This window comes from Bos mutus, chromosome 9, assembly GCF_027580195.1.
Source record: "Bos mutus isolate GX-2022 chromosome 9, NWIPB_WYAK_1.1, whole genome shotgun sequence".
NCBI classification, from domain to species: domain Eukaryota; kingdom Metazoa; phylum Chordata; class Mammalia; order Artiodactyla; family Bovidae; genus Bos; species Bos mutus.
Genome location: NC_091625.1, coordinates 84,129,394 through 84,153,285, shown reverse-complemented (window position 1 = coordinate 84,153,285; position 23,892 = coordinate 84,129,394). Strand labels below are relative to the sequence as shown.

The window sequence follows — 23,892 nt, the reverse complement described above, 5'->3', positions numbered from 1 at the left end:
TTTTTAGTTCCTCTTCACTTTCTGCTATAAGGGTGGTGTCATCTGCATATCTGAGGTTATTGATATTTCTCCGGCAATCTTGATCCCAGCTTGTGCTTCTTCCAGCCCAGCGTTTTTCATGATGTACTCTGCATGTAAGTTAAATAAGCAGGGTGACAATATACAGCCTTGACGTACTCCTTTTCCTATTTGGAACCAGTCTGTTGTTCCATGTTCAGTTCTAACTGTTGCTTCCTGACCTGCATATAGTTTTCTCAAAAGGCAGGTCAGGTGGTCTGGTATTCCCATCTCTTTCAGAATTTTCCACAGTTGATTGTGATCCACACAAAGGCTTTGGCATAGTCAATAAAGCAGAAATATATGTTTTCCTGGAACTCTCTTGCTTTTTCGATGATCCAGCAGATGTTGAGACCATGTAACAGGATACAAAAAGCAAAATTTCTATCAATATGACAATAAAAAAAATTTAAATAAAATCCAGTTTTAAAGTAGATCTCCTTATGCACACTTTACAAAGAAGATGTTATAGAAATGGTTTTGTGACTATGAACTCACCAGCCATGGACAAGGATCACAAGGAAGGGTCAGAGATTGGAGAGATGTTCTACAAGGTCATTATTTCTAAGAGGTAGGAGAGATATAATAGGTCTCCAAGTTGGGTGCTCTGGAGAGGACCACTCAGAAATATGTTCCTTGAAGTTGAACATTGATGGAGCTTAGTGCCTGGTCATGTCCAAGAAAGCTTAAGTGGCCTGTGGTAGTATTTGCTTGTCTGCATTGGTATCAGAGAGCACTGTGTCAGAGCAAGCAAGACATGGGTATTTCTTCTGGTCAGATATGGCCCACTGGATGGCAGGTAGAGTAACCTCATAAGTAATGTGGCAGGGGAATTAAAGTTGCAGATAGAACTAAATTTGGTGACCAACTGACCTTCAGGTAGGGAGATTATCTTGGATTATTCTTGACCCAACGTAGTAGAAAGTTTAGATCCTGGAAAGTGCTGAAAAATAATGAATCTCTGTCCAACAAGAGAGACAGTTTGTTATTTACTTATTTATTATATTTTTAAAAATTTTGGCTGCACGGGGTCTTTGTTGTTGTGCAGCCTTTCTCTAGTTGCAGAAGGTGGGGGCTACTCTTCATTACGGTGCATGGTCTTCTCATAGCAGTGGCGTCTGTTGTAGAGCACAGGCTCTAGAGTCTAGATTCAGTATCTGGGGTGCACGGACTTTATCATTCCCTGGCATGTGGAATCTTCCTGGACCAGGGATCAAACCCATGTCCCCTACATTAGCAGGAGGATTCTTATCAACTTCACCACCAGAGAAGTTCAGAGGGAGAGTTTGGAGTGTGCCTGGGTGTGTGCTACTCAGCTTGTCATCCCCTTCACTCACAGGGATTTGTGTTAGAACCTCAGAAAGAGGAGGAAGTCACAGCATGCTCACAGCTGGTTGTGAGTGAAAGGCATTTCTCCCCTTCAGCAAAGTAACTTTTTTTATGTCAAGGAGACTAGACAAGGAAGCAGCAAGTGACATTAGAGCAGTCAGTATCAGGAGTCAGAGAAAGCATGGTTACCTGGGCAGTGGACTCGCGGCAGGGCAGCAGAAGGCTTTGGGGTGTCATGCAGAGACTGACGTCATAACAGGAGCAACCGAGGAAGGACAGGGGAGCAGGAATGACCCTGACAAAGCATCGCCGTTGCTCACTCACCATCAAGGAATTCATCCATTCACACATTCAGAAGCTCATGAAAAATCCATAGGGCCATCTTTAATGAGTTTGGGGGAATTTGGACCTGCTGGAGGACAGGGTATGGCTTTCTGAAATGCTGCTGGAGGGGACTGAGTTAGAAAAATAATGCTTTTTTTTTTTAAACAATTTTGAGCATTCTTTAGCTCTCCTTTAGTGTGATTTAGGAAAATATGGGTAAAATTACATTAGGACCAATTCAGACTTTAGAAATCTAATTCCTGCTTTACTTCTATCTTCTCTATTAAGAGGAATAATTTTCACATTAGGAAGAGCAGAGTCACTATGGTTAAGAAAAATATCAAATAACAATCTAGGTGAGGAGATGATTACAGCATATTTTTCTCATATGAAGAAGTTGCTGATACAATTATGAAGCCATTATAAATTATCTTCAAACACTTACAGAAAATAGAAGAGATTCCTCAGACTTCTTTCTTTCTTTTTTAAGTTTTCTGAAAGGGAAAAGGTCTGCTGGGGTCATATATGTGATTTCAATGCTTAATACACTTTCAAAAAGGATTATGAGGATATTTTTGGATCACAAAGAACTAACATGGATTCACCAAGAATATGTCATGTGATTTGATACTCGAGTAAAGTATTGTGTTATAGTCTTTAAAATTCTTCATAATGAGACAATGAAATATGACTTTGATCATATATCAGCTGCCCTCAAACTGAGTATGTGCTTTTGAACTTTTTTATCCATAACTTGAATGATAATGAAGACAGCCAGTTTATTCAACTTTTGAAAGATATAAACATAAGATTCTAAAAGATGAACATCTTAGTAGCATAAAATAATGAATTAAAATTAATGAGATGCAATGCAACAAAAAGTGAATATAAATGACCATATCTTTGTTTAAAACAATAAGTGCAAAGTGCAGATTTGGGGAACTTTAATATAATGCAAATTAATGTAAGGTTTTAGTTGGCCAGTGAAAATTGAGTGGATGTGAATGATGAAAAGGCTTATGAAATTTTGTTCTGCATAAATAAAATTTAGTGCCCAGAACAAGGAAAGTAAAAGCTCACTGTTCTCTGAACAGCATAGACCTTATTATAATATTGGATTCAGTTTTATCAGATTTTACCAAGAGTTGAACACATTAGGGTATAATTATTGAAGAATAGCCAGACTCAGAGAAATTAACCTGGAAAATAAAAAACTTGGTAATACACAATAGCTGCACTTGAATATTTGAGAGATGGTCATGAGGAAGAAGCATTAGATTTTCTTCTCTAGACTTTCACTTGAAAAGATTATAGCATGGTGGTGAGTTGAATGCTCTGACCTGAAGTGGTGAGAGATGCAGCGGGAGGGTAAAAAAGTCCAAGCGTGAAGAGGTAGCCATGTTAAAGATGGTGGATAAGAGAACACAGAAGGGCTGTAAGTAGAGGAACAGGAGCAAGTTAGTATTAATATTTTTGGAGAATCTCTTTAGCCACATTGGGACAGCGGAGGCTGACAAAGAAGATCTTGTGAAGAGGGCGATTCCAATGAGCTGCAGGCTGGATAGAATAATCTCCAAGACTTGTGGATTTGAACTACAAATGTCCAACTTTGGAGAAAATTGAAGCACTACTTAATTGCCTTTCCAGAATTATCTTGTGGTCACAGTTGCTCTTATAATTAACAGAAAGGCAAGGTTTATATTTCCTTGAGAAAATTTCAAAATTCTAATCTGTAAATAGCTCACACAGAAATACAGTGAATGAGAAAATGGAACACTAATACATTATAAACTGGAATTTAATTAGCAGAGAAAACTAAGCACAAAACAATTCAAAACAGTCTTCCTTGAGACAGATTTTAGTTTCTGAAGCTCTAGAAAATAAGCTTACTCATACACAGAAAAAATTTGGAATTAAGATACTGTTACCACCACCATCAACAACAACAAAAGCATAAACCCCAGCACCTCCACAGGCACCATCAGTATAATTTGTTTTTCCTCCAAGTCAGTCCGTTCAGTCACTCAGTCGTGTCTGACTCTGCGACCCCATGGACTGCAGCATGCCAGGCTTCCCTGTCCATCACCAACTCCCAGAACTTGCTCAAACTCATGTCCATTGGGTCAGTGATGCCATCCAACCATCTTATCCTCTGTCATCCCCTTCTCCTGTCTTCAATCTTTCCCAGCATCAGGGTCATTTCCAATGAGTCAGTTCATTGCATCAAGTGGCCAAAGTAAAGTAGATAACAATAAAATAATCCAAGTCATGTCTTAGCAAAAAACAGATATGTTTATTACCTATTGTGAGGAAGACTAAATAGAGACCAAAAGACTGAATTTGTTAAGTAGGGTCTAGTCTTCATTTCTCAGCTGGAATCGCATCATGTGTTAGCTTGGACTAACTTCATTTTTTTTTATTAGCTTTATTGGTGATACCTACCAGTGAATACAGATATGTGTGTGATCTTTCTAAGCCTTTCCTTTTACAGAAAGATTGTGGGTCAGCCAGTATCTTTATGCCCTATTGAGCTAACAAGTGGGGATGAAATGGCATAGTAGAATGGATACTGGATTAATAGAAGGTTCAATTGAGTGGAGTCATGGTTAAGTATGGGTACTCTGGAATCAGTCTTGAGTGTGGTCAAATCTTGATTCTGCTATTTACAAAGCTATTTGACTTGGCATGTATTACTCAATCTTTCTGTGCAACTCTATTTGCCTATCAAATGAGCTCTTAAGTACCTCATATTATTATTAAAATGTCAAAAAGTCAAAATAAGTAAAATCTTATAGCTGTGCCAGATACATGATAGGTAATCAAATGAAGTTAGCTATTACTCTTAGTCCTGACTGTGTTTCAACTAGTTCTCATGCAGATCAAGATCATTAATTTCTTTGGGATTTGGTTTCCTGGATTTGGAAGCCACTTGAATAGAGGCTGGCAAATGACCCTTTCAAACTGCTTAGTTAATGTTGTCATCATTTCTTTCTAACATTTTCATTTATGAGTTATATATTGACTACTTATTATGTATTATGTACAAGGAATTATGCCTTGGAATAATGGATTTTATGGATATTTTACTGGCCTTCAAGAGTTTCCAAAATATAAAGGAGATAAGACATGAATGTGTAAGCCCTGCATGGAAACATGCAGTTTCCATGGGGCAACTTCTGTGTGCTCCATACTGTGTATAAGGTTCAGAGAGAACAGGAGAGTGGAAAATACAAGAGAAATGTTTGGATAGAGGCAATACAGAGAGTGGAAACACGGAGGTGGGAAAGGACAAAAAATGTTTAGGAATGGAGCAATTTAATGTGGTGGAGAGCGCCTGTTGCAAGAGTAGAGCGCTAGTTTGAAAGAAGTTGTGCCACCCCGTAGAGCATACAGAGTGCCTGCCTGATGCATGGGTCATTCTGTAAACAAAAAGAAGCTGTTGAAGGTTTCAGAACAGTATCTTAGTCCTGGTTAAGAAGAGAGAGAGAACACTGGAGAAAGAGCTCAAATTGTTGTTGTTAGTCGCTCAGTCGTGTTTGACTTTTCTGCGACCCCATGGACCATAGCCCACCAGGCTCCTCTGTCCACTGGAGGGGGTTGCCATTTCCTTCTTCAGAGGATCTTCCTAACCCAGGGATGGAAGACATGGTCCCTCCATTGGCAGGCGAGTTATTTACAACACTGAACCACCAGGGAAGAGACCAGATAAGAAGCGATAAAAACAGTCTACCCTTGACCTAGGGATGGGCATCCTTCTCATGAATTTCCCTGATTAGGAAGACTGGCTGCATATATCTCCGCTGCTACAAGTGTCCTTCCCTCTGATGATGCACATCCTGGAACCCTCAGCTCTACCAGTCCTGTGCTTCATCCAGCCGCTTCCAATTGTGCTTAGGTGCTAATACTAGTAAGTTCATACTTTCTCCTACCTGGGGCTTTTGCTGTGGAACCTTCTTTACCTTCTGCCTAGAGAACTCAGTTGGGTAAAGTAGAAGCCTCAATATCTTTTCTCCTTTCTCTTAAAACCTTACACATAGCCTAGTTCTAAGTAGCCCCTTTTCCACTGTCCTCCCTGGTCCTCTGACCCTTATCAGATCTCTGGAGCTGAAGACACACAGCTGCAAGAGGAACACCTTGCTCCAAATCTTACCGAGACTGAGAGAAAGCAGGAGGAGGGAAAGAGAGCTGGTAATCCACTGACTTTTCTCCCAAAGGTTCCGCTGGCCAACCCTGAGCAAAGGTTTGCTGAGTATTGCTGCAGGCAGCTCTTTTAGGTCCCTGATGGAACTTTCGTATCTGTATTTCCTGAAGAGGTTAGAGTGAAAAAGGTCAAGGTAAATGAAGCAAAGAATACCCTGTAATAAAGAGCATGAGCTTTGGAATCAGACAAAATTGTCTGGATTCAGATGTTAGATTTATACTTCCTGGTGACAATTCTTTAGACCTCTATTTTCTCATCTGTAAAACGGGCAAAGCACAAGCCAGAGTTGTTTTGAAAACTCAGTGAAAGGATATAAGCAAAAACAAAACAAAACAAAAACCCTACTACCTAATAGGAGCTACTCTCTACTACTTCCTGCAGCAAGGCCCTCTTCCCCCATTTCTCACGATACTTGGTGCATTGTGGTTGGTTTGTTAGCAATTCAAACTCATGGCAGAAAAGAGCCTGTGATCAATTAGTTGGATAATTTCTTGAAATATTTTAATAGTAAAATAAAATATTTTATCCTTTATTTAAAATGCTTCAAGCATTTTACCCTTTTGATGTACTTTTGAATGCTTTGGAAATCAAAATATTACAGTAACCACCTACTATAACTCCTTTGCTGCCTGGTGACCAACCAATTTTTAGGAGCTGTCTCCTCTGGCCCGTCTTTTCTCTGATCTTGCTCCCACCCAGGTAAAGTCAATCAGATATTCTTTGACTCACGCCCACATCTGTATGAGATCACGTGCCCAGTATTCTTGCCTGGAGAATCCCATAGACAGAGGAGCCTGATGGGCTATGGACCAAAGCCTTGCAGAGTCGGACACAACTGAAGCAACTTAACTTGCATGCACACGTGCCTCATAATAGTGTAATCCCGTGTGTTATGTCTGTTAACCATTACCTCTCCTGCCTCAGACTAAGCAGTTGGTACTTCATAGCCCACCCATCCCCACTTGGTTTACAAGTTGTGCATGCATGCTAAGTGGCTTCAGTCATGTCTGACTCTGTGACCCTATGGACTGTGGCCCTCCAGTCTCCTCTGTACATGGGATTCTCCAGGCAAGAATACTGGAGTGGGTTGCCATGCCCTTCTCCAGGGGATCTTCCCAACCCAGGGATCAAACCCACATCTCTTAGCTCTCCTGCACTGGCAGGCAGGTTCTTTACCACTGACACCACCTGAGAATAGGAGGTGTCCAACCATTAGACTGATTTTATCCAGGAAGGAGCAGCTCTTACCACAATTGTATCTGTCAGACAGTAAATGCTTACTAGATTTGTGCAATATTAGTTCTTAAGCAGAGGGCATTTGCATCAGGCAAGGGAAATATTTAAAATTTACAAAATTTTATATAAGTAGTACAACAAAAACTTTAGGATTTTATGGATTCTTTCCTTTACACATGTTTGAAAATCATTGTTTGCAAGCGGGGGGGGATGTTTCAAGGGAATCTTTTGCTTGTAGTATTGCCTATAGTATTTTCTGAAGTCATATGAGGACATGTTCTTCTTCCCTTTGTGGCAGACTCTGGATCTCATTCACTTTAAACCACGGCACAGTGTCCAAGAGAACAGTGCTTTGCATATGCTTGCTGAACAAATGGACGCATGGGACAGGGCATATTCTCTATATCCAGCCAAAGGAACAAACTCTGAAAGTATTCAGAATAATCCTGCCTGTCTTGACTATTCATTTATTAAGCACTTTTTGTGTGTGTGTTTTGAATTTTTTGTTTGTTTAAAGAAGACTAGCATGGAAACAGCAAGTCTTTGTTCAGGCTGGTTTTCATAAAAATTCTTTTATTTCAATCGTGGTGTTAACAAATGCACAATGTTAATTGCTGCTTTTCTACTGTGGTTTGTTTACTGCTGTAAAATCACAACACATCAAATTCTTGTCTGCCTTAGTCTCTTGACAACATTCACTAGAGAAACACAGGGGATTAGAAGCTACCTCAGAGATATGTGTACATGAACTTTGGTTAATTGAGGAGAGAAAAATACATTAGTCAAATTTCATGTTGAGAGCAAAATAATAAAAACTATGGATATCATCAAATATATCTGATTTAATAAGCACTGATCATTTCTGAATCATCTAACTTCCTAGAATCAATTAAAATTTAGTGAATATGCAATGTGTATGTTAGTTGCTTCCCATTATAAATTTACTTGAACCTAACTGGTGGCTCAGTGGTAAAGAATCTGCCTGCCAATGCAGGAGATGCAAGTTCAATCCCTGGGTCAGGAAGATCCCATGGAGAAGGAAATGGCAACCTACTCCAGTATTCTTGCTTGGAAAATCCCATGAACAGAAGAGCCTGGTGGGCTACAGTTCATGGGGTTACAAAAGATTTGGACATGAACAAGTGCCTAAAAACAACACAACAACAAATTTCATGTTTAGAAATTGTGGGAAAGGGCTTCGTTTCTTTCCTAAAATAATTTTTATGCACAGATATTTGGGACTAAATTTAGGTCTTTTCATACCAATAGCATGGCATAAATGGAAGTAATATTTATCTTCTCGTATAGGTAAGATTTTACTAGTAAAATTCTACTCCATCTCAGGTTCTTTCTGAGCTTAGAAAGTGTAGTCTGCAGTAGCTTATATATTTTTAATCTTAATATTTAGAAAATGTGATTAGGTTTGTGGCTGTTGTCCATTGACTCTACCCTCAGGTTCCTCTGGGCACTGTGCCTTTCTTTCCACTCCCAAAGAACCATACCAGACCACTGCAGGGTTTTTCCTGTTTTTTCTGTCACTAAACTTTCTTCCATCCAGTCCAAATAGCTTTTATGAGATCAAGATTTCAAAATCTTTATTTGACTCTGCTACTCTCATGCTCAGAAACTTTCATTAATGTAACAACTGCTTATGGAATAAAATCCAAACTCTCACTTGGAGCTGAAGGTGCTCCATGGTTATGACATCACCGACGTTTTAAGTTTTTTAAAGACTTCCCAAGTGGCACAGTGGTAACGAATCTGCCTGCCAATGCAGAAGACTGGCTTTGATCCCTGGGTCGGGAAGATCTCCTGGAGGAGGAAATGGCAACCCACTCCAGTATTCTTGCCTGGGAAATCCCATGGACAGAGGAGTCTAATGGGCTGTAGGGGTCTGTGGGATCACAAAGAGTTGGACATGACAGTGACTAAACAACAACAACATGTTTTAAGTCTAGCCCCGAAAGTCTCTGAAATGAACCCAAGTGATATTGTACTGTTCGCTGCACATGTGCTTTCTTGCCTCATATCACTTTATATCATTCTCCCAAATTACGATGACCCTTTCTTTTCCTATTGAAATCCTTTAAGTTTGTTTAACTCTCAGGTGCTCTGTATTGCTATTGCTCATCATAATATCCAGAAAAAGTCTCTTCCCCACACATCACAAGGATTACATTTTTTTTGTTTCCTTCCTTTGGAGAGACTGCCTTATGTTGCCTGAAGTCTAATGTCTGAAAACATTATTTTATATGTTTGTTTACCTTTCTAGTTGTGTACAGCAAGAGAGAGAGCTGGTCCTGCATCAGTTGATGTGTGATGGCCAAATGTGGGGGTTCATATTCCCAAAATACAATTATTTTAATCAGAATTTTTTTTTAACTTGAAGGAATTTTCATCTGGAAAATGTAATTCAAAAATCAATTTTTAATGTTGCATATGCAAACACTTTTTCATTTTTAAATGAACTATTCTTTTGAATAAATTATTTCTGTGTAATGTTTAGAAGTGATGACTTGATCCATTGATAGAATTGGTGCATATTAAATTTTACTGGTCATAGCCTCTGCAATCTACCATACTAATTAGCTCTGGCAAAGTTTACCAGTGACATAATTATGGGCAAAGACAATGTTATCATTCAGCCCTCATCTTATTTAATTTTGAAATTGCTTTTTCCCTTCCCTTACGAATCATGATTCTCTCCTGGTAGTCCTCTGTCCTATCTGAAAACTCCTCTTTTCCTAATTTCTCTTCTTCTAATGATGGATTAAGTGTTTGTATTCTCCAGGGCTCTGCTTTTCCTCCAGTGAGCCTTTGTGGGCAAGCTCATTTCTCTCTGAGTTTCAAGAGTCACCTATGCCGATGACTATCAAATCTGTCCAAAAAATCTTTTTATCCATCTTAGGTCTCTCCCTCCTGAGCTTAAAAGTATGTGTCTCAAATATCTGCCTTGGAGACATGTTTCACATACTTCACAACATGTCCAGAACTGACCTCATTGTCTTCCACAAACCTACCTTCCTCCTGCATTCCTCATTTTAGAAGTTCACCAAGCTGTTCAAGCCAAAAAGCCAAGAGTCAACCTAGACTTGTGTATTTCTTCTGATTTTGATATTTAGTCATTCCTAAGTCTTGTAAATTGTATCTACTTAAATTCCTACTTTTCTAGTCTTGATTCAGGCCCTTTTCATCTCTCACCTTGACTATGGCTATGGTCTCCTAATGTATTTGTCCATAGTTTCACACTCTCTTATGATACCCTTCACACTGTGGTTATTGTAAATATGTAAGGAAATTTCAATGATACATTATACTTATCTGCTCAAAAAAATATCAGTTTTCCCATCATGAACAAAATCCAAATTCCTGAGTATAGCATTGAAAACTATCTACATTCTGTTTTCATCTACATCAACTCTGACTCTCTTCCTACTCTGGGAAGAAACCAAGATAATCACCATATGAAGCAGAGTGCTTCATCTCCCCATTCATTTGATACTCTCTGTCTGAAATTTTCTCAGCATTACTTTAATTCTCTTTTTACCTACTCCCACCCCCAAGATACATGCATAGTGCTGGACAAAGGAGGTACATCAGGTGAAAAATAAGTGAGTAAATAGTAGAGAACAGAATTACCATGGACACTTAGAGTAGCACTGAAAACTAAAACTTTTATGTTTCCTTACACATGAACATAAATATCGAAACATTCTTAAATTCTGTTAGAATTTTCATAGTATTTCCATGTACATGGTTCCAATATGGCCCCCCAAAAATTGACAGTTCAAATAAGCTTAGAAAGGATATTTTTACCTATAATAAAATATTATTCTGTTTTGTTTAATTGGTTTTAGATCAGAAAAAGCAAAAGGATGAGAATCTTTTATCATATACTGCTCCCTACAATATATACATATGTTATTTACTGCTGCTGCTGCTGCTAAGTCACTTCAGTCGTGTCCTACTCTGTGCGAACCCATAGATGGCAGCCCACCAGGCTCCCCCGTCCCTGGGATTCTCCAGGCAAGAACACTGGAGTGCGTTTCCATTTCCTTCTCCAATGCATGAAAGTGAAAAGTGAAAGTCAAGTCGCTCAGTCGTATCCGACTCTTAGCGACCCCATGGACTGCAGCCCACCAGGCTCCTCCACCCATGGGATTTTCCAGGCAAGAGTACTGGAGTGGGGTGCCATTGCCTTCTCTGTGATATTTACTATATATATGCAAATTACCATTAATAATAAACACTTTGCCATCACTGACTTATTTACAGTTCTTAGCATCATTCTGGAGCATTTGTTTACCATTATTTTGAAATGAAAGTAATGCAGAATCTGCACTGATAGAAGGAGTACTTGGTTACAGTAACCAAATGGGTATTATATAACTATCTTAAACACTTTGGCAGTGAATTTGTTCATAGGAAATGAAAGAACATGTGAAATAGAATACCTTTCTCTTCCCCATCTTTCTCTTCATTTATTTATAGATATAGTTTTCACTTTCTCAGAAATGCTTTTAGAATAAATACCCAGCACTTTTTGACATTAAGTTTAAGACTTTCATTACAGAATCTGTAACATATGTTGGAAGGAAAAGCTTGTTTAAATAATAACACATATATGTGTGTGTATTTTAATATTTTAATTAAAGGCTTCCCTCATATTGATCCACAGATTAAGCATAAAGGAAAATCTAAAAGGGGAAAATACAGAGATGCATAGGGGACATATAATATCAAGGAATATTAGTATTCATGATCATAAAGCAGGTGAATGGAAACTAACTGCAAAAAGACAGATCAACTGTCTAATCAACTGCTTAGTCAGTGCTTGCTAGCAACATATTGGCTATTCTAAGATCAAATGTGAAAGGAAATGTACTCTCATGGGTGGGTTTGAGCCATCTGGACGATCACTGATGTGCCCTCAGCACACTGGTAAATTATGATTAAAGCTGGTTCTATAAATAGAGAGGGACACAGAGAATAAGGGTGAGTGAGAAAAGAGAAACAGGAAAACACTCACCTCCTGTTAGTTATATAACAAAGATATTTGACTGAGCATTTGGTTCCAGTCTGCAGTTGTGTAAAGGAAAGGAAAAGAAATTAAGAGATTCTGGCATGTAGATCATTCCATCATATTAGCTGAACTATAAATTTAATATGAAATGATTGTTGCTAAGCTATGACACTCACTGTGGGCTGCAGGAAGGAATTGGTAAAACTGTGAGGGATTTTCAGGGCAAAGACAACTTGGACAGGAGGAGGAGAAAGAGAAGAGTGTCAGCCCTCTTCTGTGTAAATTGTGTTGAATTTTCAAACACACACACAATAACAGCAGGAACATTTCTAAAATGAACAAAAAGACACATTCTTATGATAGACTGGCTTACTCCTTGATGAGCCATGAAATTCTATATTAAAAATGAATAAAAGTCAAGATACTAAATTAGATTCTTTGCAGCAGAGTTTTGTTTCTCAGACAGGCCTTCCTTTTACCAATTACCAGATTCCTCCAGGTGGGATAATATTTTTCAAAACACTTATTTCAAGAAAAAGAAAATATAAAATACAAAACTCAGGCCGTAACCTTGATAAGAGGCACCTTAACAAGAACATGTCTCCAACCATGCATGACCCTCTCCTTGTTTTACCTTTCAAACCAGACTCACTATTCAGATTTCTCTGTGGGACATAACCTCTAGCACAAAAAAATACCTGTAATACTCACTTGTTAATCAGCCACCCAGTACAACTGCATCACAATTATGGTGGTGGCAAATTCTGCTTTTGGGAGGAGATCAGAAAAGCAAAATAAACAGACCACAAAACTAGAATAGATACAATCTTTGAGCCATATGGACATGCATAACTATGGTTAGTAAAAAGAATAAGGACTATTATAACTTGGTAGTAATAGAAGTTGTTGTTGTTTATTTGCTCAGTCATGTCTGACTTTTTGCAACCCCAATGGACTGCAGCATGCCAGGCTTCCCTGTCCTTCACCATCTCCAAGAGCTTGCTCTATCTCATGTCCATTGAATCAGTGATGCCATCCAACCATCTCATCCTCTGTCACCCCCTTCTCCTCCTGCCCTCAATCTTCCCCAGCATCAGGGTCTTTTCTGATGAATCAGTTCTTTGCATCAGGTGGCCAAAGTATTGGAGTTTCAGCTTCAATATCAGTCCTTCCAATGAACACTCAGAACTGATCTCCTTTATGATGGACCAATTGGATCTCCTTGCAGTCCAAGGAACTCTCAAGAGTCTTCTCCAACACCACAGTCAAAAGCATCAATTCTTCAGTGCTCAGCTTTCTTTATAGTCCAACTCTCACATCCATACATGACCACTGGAAAAACCATAGCCTTGACTAGACAGACCTTTGTTGGCAAAGTAATATCTCTGCTTTTTAATGTGCTGTCTAGGTTGGTCATAACTTTTCTTCCAAGGAGCAAGCGTCTTTTAATTTCATGGCTGCAGTCTCCATCTGCAGTGATTTTGGAGCTCAAGAAAATAGTCTGTTCCTGTTTCCATTGTTTCCCCATCTATTTGCCATAGATGAGACTAGACGGAAGTAATTCTCATTAATTGAGTCTACATAGTAAGCAACTGAACCTCATGCTTTGCATACACTCTATTCTTTGACATAGGTAGGTATTGTCATGTGGGATTTATGGATGAAGTAACAGGTTCAGAGAAGCAACATGGCTAAGGACTCTTGGCCAATAAATTCTGTGACTGGAATTCAAATTTAACCAATTCCAGTCTTGAATTTTTGCCTTTATATAACATTACTTCCTCTTTGAATCTTGTAGATTGCTTACAATGAGAAAGTAGATTATGTTAAATAAACCTAATTATGTTTATAAATAAAGTAAAAAATAAAATTTTAAGGTCTAATTGCAAAGCTAATGCTTTATGTTAATATTTCATTTTACTGTTCCTGAAGCATTTTCACAAAACTAATATTTTATATTAATATATCATTTAACAGTGTCTGCAGCATTTTCATTGACCCTAGATTATTTGATCTTTGTAATATCCCAATGATATGGGCAAAGCCATTATTACTACAGGTGAAGAAGCTATAATTCAGAGAGATGAGTGAACTTGCAAACTGAGAGTTTGATGCAGGTCTTAAGGTTGCCATTCCCTTATGTATCCCCATTCTTCTGGGGTCCTGGGTAGTATATAGTGCAGGCTACTGATATCGATTCCCTCATGGATGAGTTTTACTATGAATTCCCTAAGTAGCACCACTAAGTAGGTGGTGTCTAGAGGGTCCATTTCATTATGCTTCCATTAGAGTTTAAACAACCCAATATTACTCAAATTTCAACCTATATAGCAAGATAAATGATATGATTTAAATTATTGCTAATCAGTTCAGTTTAGTTGCTCAGTTGTATCCGACTCTTTGCAACCCCATGAACTGCAGCATGCCAGGCCTCCCTGTCCATCACCAACTCCCAGAGTTCACTCAGACTCACGTCCATCGAGTCAGTGATGCCGTCCAGCCATCTCATCCTCTGTCGTCCCCTTCTCCTCTTGCCCCCAATCCCTCCCAGCATCAGAGTCTTTTCCAATGAGTCAACTCTTCGCATGAGGTGGCCAAAGTACAGCTCTAGCATCATTCCTTCCAAAGAAATCCCAGGGCTGATTTCCTTCAGAATGGACTGGTTGGATCTCCTTGCAGTCCAAGGGACTCTCAAGAGTCTTCTCCAACACCACAGTTCAAAAGCATCAATTCTTCGGTGCTAAGCTTTCTTCACAGTCCAACTCTCACATCCATACATGACCACAGGAAAAACCATAGCCTTGACTAGACGGACCTTTGTTGGCAAAGTAATATCTCTGCTTTTCAATATGCTATCTTATTACTAATTGCTGACATCTAGAAAGTGTCACCTGAAAAGCATGAATGCTTTATCTCCAATAAACGCAGAGTCACTTGAGAGTGAACCAACAACTACTCTAATAATTTCAAACATCTTCAGAATTAGTTAGTGCATCCTTGTTATGAAAGAGATTTCTCCAACATAACCTTATTAATTATCTCAACAATGGGGTAAATTCTACTTGAGCTGGTAAAAACCCACCACTTGGCTTATTGTAGACACTCAGTAGTAAATAGATGAATAAATTAATGAATATACGATAATAGTAGCCAGATCCATTGATATCACTTGCTATACCATTTTTAGGGGTTTTGACATTTTCTTATGGACTGATTTCCTCTAATTTTGATCTAATCTGAAGTCAGTACATTAATGGTGCTATTAGTAAAAGTGTACATGTGGAATATGTCAGCGAAGTAAATGAGAGGTATAAACATTCATATTTATGAGAATATTGTTTACATGTAAAATTGTGTGTTGCACAAATGAACTACCATAATATTGCTGTTGTCTTAGTCCCTGTGTCATGTCTGACTCTTTTGTGACCCCATGGACTGTATCCCGCCAGGCTCCTCTAACCGTGGGATTTTCCAGGCAGGAATACTGAAGTGGGTTGTCATTTCCTTCTCCAGGAGATCTTCCCAACCCAGGAATTGGACCCATGTCTCTGGAACTGCTGGCAGATTCTATACCACAGAGTCATCTGGGAAGCCCACCAAAATGTAACAATCCAAAAAACTTGAGGATGTATTCACCTAGAAATTCCTTTACTTGAAGATAGTGAAGAAGCATAAAAACATTTACTTGTGTGAACATTTACAAAGTGATGTCGCAATATATTTTTTTCCTGACCCAACATTTCTAAGAATTAAGAATACATTCTCCCAATAACATTTGCAAATAGAAGTGAAGTGGACTGGGGAGAGGATAGGCATCAGAAATGTGCTCAAACAGGTTGTACCAGTGATTCTGATGTGCTCATCTTCCCTGACTTCTCTCACTGAGAATTAGTTGTCAATATCTCACTGTACTTAAAATTATAGATGTATTAATGGGAAATTTTGCCTCATTAAGTTCTGGCCTGGGATGATCCATTACAATTTTATAACAATGATGTTAGTAATTATCATACATTTTGAAATATTTGCATACATGCATTATATGTGCTGATATTCCACTTGTATCTTTGCTGTTCAGTCACTAAGTCTCATCTGACTCTTTGCAACCCCATGGACTGCAGCACGCCAGGCTTCCCAGTCCTTCATTATCTCCCAGAGTTTCCTCAAACTCATGTCCATTTTAATTTCCAACTAATAAACTTGTATTAGTTGGAAATTAAAACCCACGTGGAAATGAATCCCAGTCATTTCATTTACAACTGTATAATCTTGGGGAAGTAACGGAACCTCCCTGATTCTCAGTTTCTAGTATACTTCCATAGCCTACATGCTTCTTGAGAATATTCAGTTAGAAAACAGGTTGAAATTTCTGGTATGATAACTGACATACAGTACTTGCTCAATAAAATGCTCAATAATAAACTTGTATTAGTTGGAAATTAAAACCCACGTGGAAATGAATCCCAGTCATTTCATTTACAACTGTATAATCTTGGGGAAGTAACTGAACCTCCCTGATTCTCAGTTTCTGGTATACTTCCAGAGCCTACATGCTTCTTGAGAATATTCAATTAGAAAACAGGTTGAAATTTCTGGTATGATAACTGACATACAGTACTTGCTCAATAAAATGCTCAATAAATACTTTCTCTTTCTCACATCTTGGTCAGTTCTCCAGAGTTAATTTTAGTAACACTTACCTAGTAGGCTGTTTCAGTTGTTATATTTCTACATATTTTAAAAACTGGACATGGAGTGGGGGTTTCTGAATGGAGCTAGGCCACAGCTCCAATACTCTAATGGTAACAAGAGCTTCACTGGACTTGGGCACAGAAGGTCTCAAGGTAGCCATTGTCAAGAGCAAGATCAGAGAAGTCAGTGCTCCCAGGCCAAAGCTAGGTCTACCCTGTCCACTCTTATTGCCATCTTTTCCATATTTTCCTAATCTTTGCCTTTATTATTGTTTCTCTTCTCAAATACTCTGTCTGAAAACAAGCACAATTTCAGTCCAAGACGTTTTTCTTCCCTTGGTTATGTTTTTGAATTATGAAACACATGCTGTTTTGACCATTTCCATGTTAATCAGTTGTTGCTGTTCAACCGCTTGGGACATGAGAACACACTTGTGAAGAAGTGAATTTACTTTTCCTTTAGTGGAGAAGAATAAGGAACTTAATTCCTTTGCTAACCCAGAAGAAGGAAACACACGTCAGGATCAACTTTTCAGAATTTTGTTCTATATCCTTGCTATGAGTCAAGCATTACTTTTAAAATGGAACTCATTTCTTGGTGCTTCCCTGGAACCCATGCCTACTCCTCAATCTTCAAACAACAGGTCATTGGAAAATTGCTCCTGTTGTGTCATCTTGGATTTCTCTTTAACCTCAGAATGCAGCTTTTGTGCTTGTTTATCCAATTTTCTATTTCTTCTTTTCCCTATGCCAAAAGAAGTGGCATGGTCTGATAGATGTCCAGTTTAAGGCACAAGTATAGAAAAAATGGTTTCAAGTTCAGTTGGTTGTTGGGATAGGGAGGTGTGACTGATGTGCTCATTTTTTTTTTTTTCATCTGTATAGTGGAGATAGTAATTTTAATATAATTTCCCCCTTTAATGTTCCAGATACTCCTTGTGGATGGTGCTTAGAACACTCCAGGTCCATGGTGATTGGCTTTCAGATACCTCCCAGTGCCACTTAGTGACAGCCCTAGGGACTTGGAGGGATTGCAGTGGCTATTTCCTCCTGGCTCTTCATCCAATGAGATCTCTGGGGCTAATCTGACAACCATCCTTATCAACAATGCAGGTTTATGGCACACTATTGGCTGTGGAGCACTTCAAAAGGTAAAGTAGGCATTTAGTTGTTTGGATGATATTAAGATTTGGTATTCTGGAGGACAGAGGAAAAAATAAAAATTTTCATTGCTAGTATTTTTATTATAGAGTGGTGATAACTATTTCAAGATTGTTCTAGGTGCCCAACTGATTAAGGAAACAACCAGTTATAACCTGTTAATAAAAACTCAAACCCATTAGAGCCAACTTTTAATTCTCTGATCTTAAAATGATCTCTTTCTTAGGATTTGGTTTGAATTGTACTCCCTTGTGATGAGAAAAATCCTCATCTTCATTTTGCTTTGTAAGTATTTTCTACCCTTTCCTGTGCCTATCACCATATCACTTTTAAAATCAGCTTAGCGGAGCAACCGACCGTGACCTTTCCAATTGAAACCAAACATCTTCCTTTTCATCAACAGGAGGTTTCGCTTTCAGCATGAAATTACCCAAGGTGATTTATTTACCAGTTTTAACATCTTAAAATAGACTCACCCCAACCCACCTAACTGACAAGTTCTTGGATAATAGAGAAAAAGCTCATTTCAGAATAGAAACAACAACTGCAAATCTGAGCTGAATTTGTTTGCAGAATTTCAATTGGTTCACATCAGTTCCCTCACTTTACAACAAATTCCAAGTCCATGGTCAGAAAATAGGTGAGTCTCAGTCATCTAGAAGAGAACCTTAATAAAACAGGAGCCCACAGCCTGGCATTCCACTCAGCAGTGCAGTGAAAACACAGGCAATAAGCTGGATTTGGAATTGTCTTTCTGGGAATATCTGTATGTTGCAGAAGGCTCGTTCTTTCTGCAGTATCTTCTGCGCTTTCCTGTGAGACAGCAGTAGAAAAGCAGGCCTCACTCTGCTCCTGTTCTTTAATCACTTGTGCAGCAACACAAGACAATATTATTGTATCATCCAGCCAGCTGACAAGAAGAGATTAAACATTATTTCAACAGCCATACATTAAAGCTCCAAATTAGTCCACGGAACTAGGGTGACCTCCAATGAACCTTTGCTATATGACTCAGAAGTGAGATGCAGCCAGGTTAGGGCCAAGATGGATTTTGAGAAAAGGCAAATTTGGACTTTCTGCCTCACTGACTTCAGTAGAGGCTGCTGACCCAGAGCTATTCCACACAAAGAGAGAAATTAGCAGGAGAGTCTCTGAAAGCAAGGTTACTAAAAGGGCTCAAAGAAAATTTATATTCAAGGAAAAGAATGATGGCTCATCATGTTTTAAAATCCTAACGGTCACCACAGGTCTCCCCTGAATACCACGTCTCTGTTGAGCATTTATTGTGTGCCAGAGTTGGAAACCCAAGGCAGAAGGGCAGCCTGGAAGTTTCTTTTGTCCTTTGTTCTTCCACATGGCAGATCCAGTTTCTGTACATTCAGTTCAAGTCTGCCAATTTGCATTAGCACATCATCCGCCTGGTTACCAAGAAAATGTGCCTGAGGAAAAAAAATCAGAGCGTGTTCATGGTCATTAGGCTGGGAGCAGGAGCATGAATCAGCAGTTTTGAACTGCACAGCTGGGGAAGGAACAGGCCTGGGAGCTAGAAGAGCTTGTGGGTAGACTCGCCACTGCCTGGCAAGCTCTGCCAAGTCCACTGTGCCCTGGCTACAGAAGGGGCTGGGGAGATGCAGGACACAAGCTCCTCATTTCCATGCAGCTGCGTCTTCCTAGTCCTGGGTGGCTCAGATGGTATAAAGAATCCACCTATGATACAGTAGACTCAGGTTTGATCCCTGGGTTGGGAAGATCTCCTGGAGAAGGAAATTGCAACCCACTCCAGTATTATTGCCTGCAAAATCCCATGGGCAGAGGAGCCTGGCAATACAGTCCATGGAGTCACAGAGAGTTGGACATGACTGAATGACTAAGCACAGTCCTTTAACAAGGACCAGCTGTAAGACCAAGACACACATTTGACAGTATTCATTATATATGGATCTTTTACTTTTAAAAGAAACCAAAAAAAGTGTGAAAATTAATTTATCCTGATTTGCTTGTACATTTGGTATTATTGATATATGAAAGCAATACTAGTAGTGTTACAAATGCACGAGATGCAAACATGATTTTAAACTCTGGTAGTGCTGGCAGTAACATAAATAATGGACAGTCTGCTTTTTTCTCTCCTAAAACAACCTGTAAGTCTTCATTTCTTAGATGGAGACATGAGGGCAAGGCAAGTGGCTTTTAGATCTAAAATGAGGAAAGTCGTTTGAATGTAAACCAGGTCTTGAATCCAGATCTCTGGATTTTTTAGAGCTTTTTTGCTGTACCACAACTAACAAGGCTATCAATCAAAAACTCTCTCTATCCTTGCCAGCACTTTGGGCTAAGGCTTTGAGCCAAAGCATTGCATTTCATGGGGAGTCTGTGATCAGGGGAAAATGATCAGTTGACTGATCAATCATGAACTCCTTGGAGAACTTCATCGCACAGACTGCTTTCTAAGGAGTCAGAAAGTTGAGAGCGGTTGCTTCCAGGACTGGCATCTAAAGGAGAGGTGAGGACTAGAGCAGAAATGGGATGATGTTTAGGAGGTGACTTTCATGGGCAGCATGTGGATGCAGAATACTCACAGGAGGGATGGTAAAGGGAGCGGGGGTGAGCAACGCTTAGGCCAAACCCCACTCTCTTTGAGGTTCTGCCCAGGCGATCCTTCACTCCCTGGTTTGTTTGCGGTACCATCTATCTGTGCCTCACCCAGGTGATTCTTTAATGCTCACAACTCCATGCTGATGGGATTATTTTGATGGCTCTATATGCAAAGAATGTTTCTATTAATGATATACTGGTGATTTTTCAAATGCTTTGAGTATAAATTTCTTTCTGCATTGGGTCCCTCAGAGCAGTGAGAGATTTTATTTATTTACAAGTCAAGTGACCACATTATGAGTCTCTTCTCAGGATGAGCACAAGCCATTAATGTGCACCACTAGCAAAATATACATTGAAAACTGCCCTCAATATATTTATTTTTTATTTTAAAATTTAGCATTTTTGTATACTTCAACAGAATTATCAGACTATCCTCTCATGATAGAACAGCTCTGTTTGGAAGCCAGACTTCATATGGATAAAGAAAGAGATAAAATATTGTGAAGATAAATCACATGCACTTTTATGTTGGCTCCAGCAGCAAAACGACTTTATAAAATGTAGTTATAAATAACTGAAAATTTTCTTGAAGATGTCAAAGTATAAATAAAAGTCATCTAGAGGGGAAAAAATTGCTGAGTTGTGTGCGTTAATTGATTCATAAACTAGAAGTTAAAACAAATATTTATTTAGATGCTTATTTGTTTATAAAATGTTTTGTCAGAAATAATTTAATAGGAATGGTAGCTGCTTTTACTCAAATCCAATTTAAAATTTAAAGTCTGGGGTACCACAATGTAGGATTTGTCACTGTAAAGACTTGGGGGCCAGTCGTTATAGCACCATTTAATCAAAATTTACTCCTAAGCACATATGTATACTTGGCCAGTTCTGCTGGATGGGACAAAAATGTGAAGTCAGATTGTGCTGTTACTGTTTCTCATCCATTAGAACTCCTCTGTCAGAGCACTCCAGCTAAGAAGGTACAGACATATCTATCAGTTTTGAAGTAGGTCTAAATGTATCCTAAGCTAAAGCAAGGACTACTTGAATATGAAGTCATGTGACTCGAGCAATGACTTGAGCAATAAGTAGGTTTCTACTTGGGAATATTTGGTGTCCTTATCTATAGAGCAGAAATATTAACAATATCAACCTCATAGGGTAAGAGTAAGGGTAGAATGTCATCATGGGTGTGAAAGCCCTTTATATGAAGAATGTAGAATACTGTGCAAATGTCGGCTATCTTTACTAACTAGAGGATAAAGAGCTTATCGTGATGCTGGTGGACTGCTGTCCTCTGATGGAAGTACCATAGTTGTACAAACATGAGAGATTTCCCAACACAAAAGTGGGTCTAAACATATTCAGTGGATGTGCATGATCTTCACATACCTATCTGTGGAACTACAGGAAAATTAATTTGTTTACGGAGTGGTAAATGAAAATAATAAATAACTGGGTACTGTTCACTATCTTCCACAAATTGGCTGTGTAATCTTATGTAGGTCACTTAACCTAATTTAGAGGCCTTGTTTTTCTTATTTATAAAATATAAGATTTGAATTAGAGTACAGAACATTTTTTAAAACCATGAAACTGAAGGAATTATGAAGAGTTGACCTACAGATCAGAAGATAGCTCATTGAATATAGTTTAGAGCCTTGATAATAGTCAGGAGAAAACAGCTCAATCTGCTTTAATTTCTCAAAAAAAATCATGGTTTCAAAAAAAGGAATATGACTCCTCAAGAAGAGATAAAAAAGTAGAAGATGGACACTGCAGTCTGCAATGCAGTCCGTAGAGAGGACATACAATTTACCTAAGGAGGCTATGTTTTATTCAAATGGTCCCTTTTAGAATCAAAAACACTTATGCTTGAGAAGACAAGGGGGACAAAGTGATTTAGAATTTATCTTCGAGAAAGAGCTTAGTGCTTGAAATGGAAATGGAATGGAATGGAATGCCCAGTTGGATAGAATTTAAATGTTAAAAAATAAAGTGTGACTTAATGTCAAGAATGATATGGGCCATATTCCTCCTAATTCTGTTGACTGAATTCAGCTTCTCCCCTTAGACGTCTCCTGGCTCTCGGCTGTAGGTGAACATGTGGGAAGACTCAGGCTGGAAGGAGCCTATCAACCTACAGGGACATGGAGATGTGGGAAGAGCAGTGATGACCCATCTGGTTATGAGACACTTGGAGACGAAGAATTAGAGACAAAGATGTCAAGTTGAAAGGATCCCTGGGGGTATTCACCATGGGCAGCAGAAGTGGTTGTCCACACGGGACTAGACACCCATCTTCATCTTCATTCTCTGGATAATTGGGAAAATATAATATATTATTCTGTGCTGGTCAAATTTTTGTTTTTGGTTTCTCAGTGGAGGGAGGAATAATAAAAGGTAGGAAAGAAAAAGTTGTAAATCATTTAGGAAGAAGGCAGAGGCTCTAGAAATAGTCTTTGTGGACAGAATATCATATGATATGTTTACAAGAAGGTAAATTTTGTTGCAAGGGAAATGAGGAACAAATCAATATAAGGTAAAGGAGGTGCCAAATCATAGGAAAGAGGAGAGACAGAAACATTTTTTTGAACTTGTCAAAACAACTCATTATTTCACTCTCTGTGCCAAGGTCTTAAGAGTCTCTACATTTATTTCTGTTTGCTCCTCAGACCACTGTAACTATTTAGTTTCAGCATTCATTTCCCCCTACAGACAGATATTGCTTTATTTCTAAAATACTTATCATCCATACTGTGAAGATTATAATTGGACATACTTTCCTATAAGGAACTGTCTTTGATTTTTCCAACCATGGTTAAAATATTTATTTTTTTCTAACATTGACTTTGAGATTTTCTCCAAATTCTTGGAGACATCACGTGCATAGACAGGGTATGGCACATTTCACAGCAAATGCATTTGCTGCCAGAATGATCGAGAGTTAAAAGAGAAATCACACACAAAGGCTGACATAGGAACAAATGTCCAACTTGCTTTACTTGAGAAGTACACTGCTATAAGTGGATGATATTCTTCTATACAAGTGTAAATGGGAAAGGTACTTCATCATCATGCAGCCTCCTGTTCTAGCAAGTCTGCCTCCAAAGATAGCTCCAAACGCACATAAAGGACTCAGGCTCTGTAAGTCAGAGAGAATGTCAGGAAAAAGAGAGATCAGTCGATATCTCAGATAGTTGGTGCCAAGAGGATGGAAGTAAAAATTGAGAGGAACAATCTATAGCCAGAAGTGGATTTAGAGGAAC

At 38.7% G+C, this 23,892-nt stretch overlaps 1 long non-coding RNA gene across 1 annotated transcript in view; it reads left to right on the top strand.

The window, feature by feature from the left end:
• Positions 1–23,429, top strand: part of LOC138989179 (uncharacterized) — a 274,790-nt gene extending 251,361 nt beyond the window's left edge. Inside the window, exons 11-14 of the long non-coding RNA XR_011465405.1 lie at positions 15,684–15,773; positions 17,791–18,012; positions 18,249–18,307; positions 22,698–23,429. This is a non-coding gene — a long non-coding RNA (uncharacterized lncRNA). The remainder of the gene's footprint in view (positions 1–15,683; positions 15,774–17,790; positions 18,013–18,248; positions 18,308–22,697) is intronic.
• The last annotated feature ends 463 nt before the right edge of the window (positions 23,430–23,892 follow it).